The following is a 7,408-nucleotide window of genomic DNA, read 5'->3' as shown; positions in this document are numbered from 1 at the left end:
GAGATAGAAACCAAATCCCCCCGGGGATAATCTGGAATTAGCTGCAAAACTGAGAAGCCTCAATTTGAGGCTTTGGGGGTCAAGTCCCCAGACAGGGTTGGCCCTAGCTGAGTCCAGATCGCAGCAATTTGTGACTTACTGGCCATAAAAGAGGCAAATTAAATTAGCGGCAGTATCATAGCAGCTATGTACCTTCCCTTTCACAGCTGGCCCTGGCCGGTGGCTCATTTCCTAAGGCAGTGGTTTTCAGCCTTTTTTTACATTTCGAAGGGAGGTGCGGACCCCTTTGGAAATCTTAGACATAATCAGCGGACTGCCAGGGGTCTGCGGACCACAGTTTGAAAACCACTGCCCTAAGGGGCAGAGGTGTGTGTCCTGTGACGTAGGTAACTCTCAGTCCCAACCCCCTCCACCTCACCGAATCCCTGACTCTGTGTGTGTTTCTCTTTGCCTCTGACTGTCTCCCTTTATGCTCATCAAGACAGCTGGAGAAGGTGCCAGTTTGCCCTGGTTCCACCTTTCCCAATAGCAGCTCCTCTGTGTTTCCAATCCAGTCCAGGGTCATCTCTGGGGAGGGAGCACCATTTGTCCATGGGAGGGGAGGGGGCCAAGGCAATGGTGAACCGGTGGGAAGATCCTCTCTACGGTCCACACTATGAAAAATGTGTGAGAATTTCTAACACACGCCCTATAACAATTCCATAGCTGTGTAGGGACTACATGGTTGTCTATCCAGTGTGCATCACAGCCCGGATAGAACTCACGACTCCTATTGCCACTTGGGCTAAAGGAGAATCTCTGTTAGCTTTGGAGGGTCTCTGACATAGAGGGGAGCAGTTCTGGGTCCATCCAGTAGAGTGCAACGGCACGTGCGAATTGCAATGTTGTGTCTGCACGGTAGGCACTCTGCATGCCCACATGCGGTGTAGCATACAGAATGCAGGTACACACCTTCCCCATAGAGCGTTCTCCCCCATTGACAATATAGCAGGGCCCCTGGACTCTGCAATTCCACAGCGGCAAGAATCCACCCCTGGCTGCAAGGTTCTGCACCGTCGTCTCAGCTTTCTTTCTTTTTTTTAATCAAGTTCCTGATCCCGACGGTTGCAAAGCAAACTTTGAAAATGTGCCCCGATTGGCTCAAAGGCGGAGCTGTCTGGCTGAGTCTGCAGACAGCCCGAAACAAGGGCTCTGAGATGTGAACTGCCCCGTTCCCCACACCAAGGGGTTAAATGGGACTCTCGGAGAGAACTGTTTCAATGGCAACACTGCTAAGGATTTCACTGCGGATCATTGCAGCAAACACACCCGGCTAGTGAGCCCACCCCACAATTGCTGCCCCTCGCTGCCCCCCCAACTGCCCCTAGCCCACCCAGCCACCCACCCCAGCCTCCCCCAGGCAGCTTCTAAGGTGCAAACAGGCCTTGATGTGAACTGGGAGGGACAGGGGCAGCAGACTGACCTTCACATCACAGGGGGCTGCTGGCCTGGTTGGACTGATTCATTTCCCGATTGCCTCCACTAAAACACGCCCCCATACCCTCGTTTAGATGCACCCCCAATTTCCAGCCTGCCCCACCCACTGCAAGGGTCTGGCTGCAAAACGTAGGGCCGCTGGCCGGATCTCCTGCAGGCCCACACCGGGGGCCCTTTCACATCTGGCCGCACCGCAGCGCCTGGGATCGGCTGCCGCTTTGCACCAAGACCGGGGCATCTAATCAGGGAGCCTCCCCTAACGAGGCGGGGGGGGGGCTGGTTTTAAGGCCCATTCCCGGCTTGGACCTGTTTATAAAGCAAACTTTGACTCAAGCCGCCTGGTTGGCGTCCCAGCAGCTCCCCCCCTGGCCCCCAGGAGCAGGCGTCCTGCGGGGGGAGCAGCTGTCAATCATCGCTCCAGCTCCCATTCAGTCCTTGACGGTGATTGTGTAGGGCTCTGAGCCGGACTGCACCAACCTGACCCAGGGAAACGGGGGTGGGGGGCCGGCGGCACCGGCAGCCAGCCGGGCCACCCCAGGCGCTGGGCGGGCGGGACTCAGGCAGGGCTCAAGGCAGAGCCCCTCTGCTCCGGAGTCAGGGCGGCTGCCCCGGGGATTTGCTCCGGGTGGGACATTCCACCCACCCCCTGCCGCTGCATCTTCCCCGGGCCAAGCTTGCAGGAGTCCCCCCCCCCAGCCGTCCAGCTCCCCCACCCCCGCCCTGAAGTTGCTAAGCTCGTGCAGTGTAGCCCTGGATGGAGCATCAGTAGCATCAGCTGGGATGCAGCGCTCGGGCGGGCACTAGGCTGGAGCACAAGGAGGGGAAAAGCCGCCGCCGCCGCTTCTCCTTCTCGCTGGGCAGGTAGGGAGCAGCCCGCGCTTGGCTTTGCCATTTTGATCGTTGCAGGGGAAAAGTTGTTGCAGCCGCGGGGCTGCAGAGGCGGGGAGCCGGGGGGGGTGTAGGGGGAAAGGTGCCCTGGTGGTGGGTCTCGCCCCCTTTCCCCGAGGGGGTCGCCAGCTCCCGCCGTGCTGGGGGTCTGGAGACAGGACCGGCAGGGGCACCAGGGTCCTTTTACAAAAAACCAACCGCTTTGGCCGTAGCTGCAGTGGCCCGTGGCTCTGCAGAGGGGGGTCCCCCCACCCATGGCGCAGGGGGTGGAGTCCCCCCGCCCACCTCTCTGACCCTCACCCCCTGTAGGCAGCCCCCCCCCCCCCCCGCAGGCTGTCCTCTCCCCCGCTGCGGAGTCGGGGAGCCGCATGCAGCTGCCCTCTCCCGGGGCTGCAGCCCGCAGTCCTGCTGGAAGTGCGTGCGATGTGGGGGTCAGGGCTGGGGGCGAGCCGCCTGCATTGCTGCAGTGGGACTCGGCTGTTCCCGGGGGCGAACCCCCCGCCCTCCTCGGACGGCTCCTGCGCCCCTCCCCGGCAGATCTACACTGACCCCCCCGCTCCGTGCTGCAGCAGTGCCCGGGGCAGGATCTCCGGCACTGAAGCGCAACTTGCCCGCATGCTGGCGGCGGGGTTCCCCGTGTCTCCTCCGGGGGCTCGCCGAGCTCAGGCCCGCCTCCCCTGGCGGCTGTGCGCTCTGCTCCCGGGAGCCGCAGGGAAGCCGGGGGCTCCCGCAGCACCATGCGGCGCTCCAGGCCCGGGGTGGGGGAGTCCGAGGCTCCCCGGACGCAGCAGGACCCGAGCGCTCTGGCTAGCCCAGGGGGGCTGCTCTGAGCTTGGGGGAACCTGCTGGGGCAGCCAGGCTAGGCTGTGCTGTCTGGAGCTGGGTCCCTCCTGCCCTGCCATCCTGGGGTAGTGCCCGGGTTCCCTGGCTGCTGTGATCCCCCAGCCCACTTTCTGTGGGGGCAGGAGCAGGGTACCATGCTGGGCAGTGCAGTGCACCCTTCCTGCTGCGTGTCATGCCCTTCTCCGCTGGGTCAGCCCAGCCCATGCTGTGCCATGTTCCTGGAAGCCGGCAGGGCAGTGTGCTCCATGCTCCAGACACCACTGTTCCCTGGGTCATGTGAACCAGGGCTTCATTGCTTAATGAGGGAGGAAATTGCCAGCATGTGCAAATCCGGTTTGAGAGGAGCATGAAGCCGAGTGTCTGGGAGGGGGGCGTTGGATAAAATACCTTGGAGAGCAGCCCAGCCCTCCTCTGCAGCACGGCTTCCCGGGTGCCGGCATCCATCTGGCCTGCTCGCTTCCTCCCCCTTCGTTAAAGAGAATAACGGAGGCTATTCAATCTCTGGGTAGCCCCTGGTCTAAGCCTTGGCACCGCTTCTGCTTCGCCTGCCGCCTGGAAGTGTGTGTCCGTGACCTCCATGCTCGGAGGCAGCCAGCGGGAGAGCCCAGGTGCCCCGTGTCACACTGGGGTCTGCCGGGCCCGTGTGAGGCAACCGGGAGAGAACGGTGCGGAGGCAGGACAAGGCGCTCGCTGCAGATGAGTCTCCCGTGTAGCAGAAGAGGGGTTGGTGCCCCTGCCCCTGAGGATCTGGAGGCCCAGCTACTGCAGAACCAGCAGGGTTGGGGAAGGGCCTGAAGCCTAAATAATGGCCCATCGAAGGGCTCTATGGATGGAGACCCTCCTTCGGGAACTTGGTGGGATCTGCTCCCTGGATGAGTGATGCTGAGTGAAGCGGTCTCCTCTGCTCAGAAACAGGACTGCATGAGTAACTCGGGGGGGCTTTTCAGGGATTAACCCTCACTTCACGCTCCCCTTCCAGGGAGACAGACGCACTCTCTTGCTGAGACCTGATGGACATGTAGTTTGAGTTATTGTAATGCGGGGAGGCCCTTGAAGACCCCTGGGGGTTGAATGCCACGGCACACCTGGCTGAGGGTGCCAGCCATGGGCAGTATGTCACGCTGGGGCGGCTGACTGCACAATCTCCCTGCTTTGCCAATCGAGGTGCTGCTGTCTGTCTGTAAGGCCTGGGACAGCTTGGAGAATGGGCCCCTTTTTCCCGTGTACCTATTGCAATGGCTGAGATGTGCTCTAATCACTGGCCCCGGGCTCGTGATTTGGAGGCAGGGAGCGCTCAGTGAAGGCCCCGCTAGAATCTGACTCCCTGTTGGATGCTGACTCTGTCACAACAACCCAAAGCCCAGCTGCTCAACAGAGCATTTTGCCTGACGGGCTGGGAGTGAAGCATGCTCCGAGCCGGTGCTAACCGATTGGGGGCCCTAAGCAGGAATATTTTTGCCCCCCAATACTAAAACTGGCAAGTTCTTCGAATAAAAAGCGAATCGGGGGCCCCCTTGAGCTACTCGGGGCCCTAAGCAATTTCTTAGTCTGCTTATGCCTAGTGCCAGCTCTGAGCATGCTGTCTGTGTAACTCTGGGACCCATGGATTCAGGAATCTGGTGTCTGTGTGGCCCATGGATTACTGACCGTCCCTTTATTTCCAGTGCCTGAATCTCCTGTCTCCCATCTCTGCTCTTCTGTGGGTGAGTAGAGGATTGATTCCGAGCATTTTGTGTCTTGTCTGTGGTGGGGGTGGGTCGCTCAGGGAAGGGGTGTGGGGAGGTAGGGGTGCACGTGCATTAAAGATGTTTAAGTGAGGACAGGGGGTTTTGCAAAAAAACCTGCTTCTAGCAGAGTCTAAATCCTCCTCCGAGAGCTGATTTCTGCAAGCCCTGGGCATCTCCCGGGATGCTGCACATTCCAGTGCTAGATCACTGCTTCCCACTGCTAGTGCAGTGAACAGGCTTCTTCTGTACCTAACCCGGAGGTGCTTATTAACTGACTGCCTTGAAGGCCTCATTCGCGGGTAGGCTCTGCCTTGGGCCGGTGCTCAGGAGACTTGGCCAGGCAGCACAACTCAGCAAGGGGTCTGTTCTGAATGGGAGTTTGTTCTTGGCTGGAGGCGATGGGGCTGGGTGCACGTCTGCTGAGCAGGGCCATCTAATGTAAAGAGCGTGAGTTGATTCCTGCGCAGAGCAGACGGGCTGGGGGACTGGACAGAAGGGACTCTGGCAGAGAAGTGGGGGGGGGATCCTGTGGTTGGCTGGAGTATAAATGGGCTAGGATTTGGCAAGGAGTCTCAGGGAATTAGGCACCCAGATGCCTTTGCAGTTCAGTGGAAGTCTGATTCCTAGGTGCCTTGGAAAATTCCAGCTGGAGCGGGCGCTGTTGTCTGAGCTACACTGGGGTTAGGTGCAAAAAGCTCGCAGGCGGAGGGAGGGAGGAGTCCAGAAAGGCGCTGAAGTCCCAAGCAAAGCACCAGAACTGGAAAAGGTTCTGTGGAAATCTACCAGACCCGTCCCTTCTCTCTCCCTCCAAACAGAAGCTGGGAACAGGGCAGCCTCATGCCGGTGCAGGGGCCTCTGGGCTGGAGGCTGCTGAGTGTTTGAGCCTTTTGAGTTCTCGCTTTGCTCAGCCCACTGCAGCTGGGGGAGGGTGGCAGAGCTGATGGAAAATCCTGACATTTTGGTGTCTGTGCAGTTAGTCAAATCTGCTCTTTAGCGTTTGCTTCGCGCAGGGCAGGGCGAGGGGAGTCGTGCGCTGAGGACCCACTGGGATTCCTAGCACCGGGAGGCGCGGCGGCAGTGCTCTTGTGCTGAGCTCTGCTGTTCAGCCAAGCCAGCCAACCTCTGTGTGTGTCTCTTCCCGCCTCTGGAAAACAGGGCGGGTAACACGGCCTCATCTCCTGGGAGGGGGCTGAGGCTGACATCGCGGACGGACGTGTGTCCTTATCGGCCCCCTCTCAGGAGCTGTTAGCAGAGACCCGCAGCCCGTCTCCTCCACCCGTCTCTCTGTGTGTGCTCTGGGATGGGGCACTACCACGAGAGGCAATGGGGCTGCGGGACATGGCGGTGGAGGTGGGGCCGGAGGGGAGTGTGGAGCATCAAACTGACGTTGGAAGAGCCTACGGGATGGCATAGCATGAGCTGCAGGCAAACAGGAGCTGGCCTTGCTGGGATACAAACCTGCCTGCCTTGGAACTGGTTCCCCTTTGCCCTCCATGGAGAGTGAAACGCTTGACATCGGTTATCTAGCTATTCCCCTTCCTACCCCTACAGCACAGCCACTGCTTGTGTTTCCCCTCCCCTCCACAAACAGGAATCTGTCTTCAGCCCTCCCACCTCCCCTATGAATCATCAGGGCATCTTCCAGCCTGGTCTCCCTTGGGTGGATGGGGAAAGGTGGCTGACCCAGGCTGCAGAACCTGAAGCAGCAATCTCCTTCCCCTGTCTAACGCCTGCCTGCCTCACTCTGTGGGGTTAGATTCCTGGGACTCCAGCGCCAGGCGGAGGCTGTAAAGCATCGTTTAAATATTAATAAGAAGGCAGGCAAAGCCGCTCTTCCTGCATCTCTGCCAGGCTCTGCGTTCCCATCCTTCACTTTGTCAGTGCGCAGAGCTGAAAATAAACCTTCTCTCGAAAGGGAGCTGACCCAGTTCTGTTAAAGCTTCAGCCAGGAGAACTCCCATCCCAAGCAGAGCTCTGTCCACGCGGGCCAGGTCTCCCTAGGCCAATGGGGTATTTAGCGCCCGTTCTCACTGTGGCAGAATGAGGTTTCATCCAGTGGTTCCCAAGCCTTGTAGGTGGAGGCTCCGGCTTTGGGAGCGTTCTCCAGCAGTGCCGGTGAGGACTGCAGCAGTGTGAATGGACTAATGGCATCAGTGTTCCTAAGACTGCTGGGATTTTCCACGTTGTCATTCTAATCTCCAAAGCATGGGATTTCCATTGGGTAGGTTCTGGTGGGAGCGTGTTTTGTGTTCGGCAAAAAGCCAGATGCCTGCAACATCCGTAAGACATAAAGGCTGAGTGAACGTTAAAGACAACTGTTCATCTGATCCTATAAAAAAGGAAAGAAGGCCCCAGTATGCCATGCTCTGCAGTTGATGGGCAAATCACCTCATTAATAGTGGAGGGTGAAGAGGAAACGCAGCAAGGCGTGGCAAAACGTGAGGCATGTTTGCAGATGACAGTTATTTAGGATA

General features: G+C 59.0%; 1 protein-coding gene across 4 annotated transcripts in view; it reads left to right on the top strand.

The window, feature by feature from the left end:
* The first annotated feature begins 1,826 nt into the window (after positions 1-1,826).
* The window catches only part of HPCA (hippocalcin), a 21,153-nt gene continuing 15,571 nt past the window's right edge, over positions 1,827-7,408 (top strand). The window contains exons 1-2 of one of the 4 annotated variants that reach the window (XM_042844726.2): positions 1,827-2,337; positions 4,872-4,910. The gene's annotated coding sequence lies outside the window, so the exon portion shown is untranslated. Of the gene's footprint in view, positions 2,338-3,707; positions 3,986-4,871; positions 4,911-7,408 lie in introns of those variants that run through there. The other 3 variants (XM_008171042.4, XM_008171043.4, XM_042844728.2) reach the window with 3 other exon arrangements.

This window comes from Chrysemys picta, chromosome 23, assembly GCF_011386835.1.
Source record: "Chrysemys picta bellii isolate R12L10 chromosome 23, ASM1138683v2, whole genome shotgun sequence".
NCBI lineage: Eukaryota > Metazoa > Chordata > Testudines > Emydidae > Chrysemys > Chrysemys picta.
The sequence above is the reverse complement of the archived record's forward strand: the minus strand, read 5'-3'. Positions and strand labels throughout refer to the sequence as shown.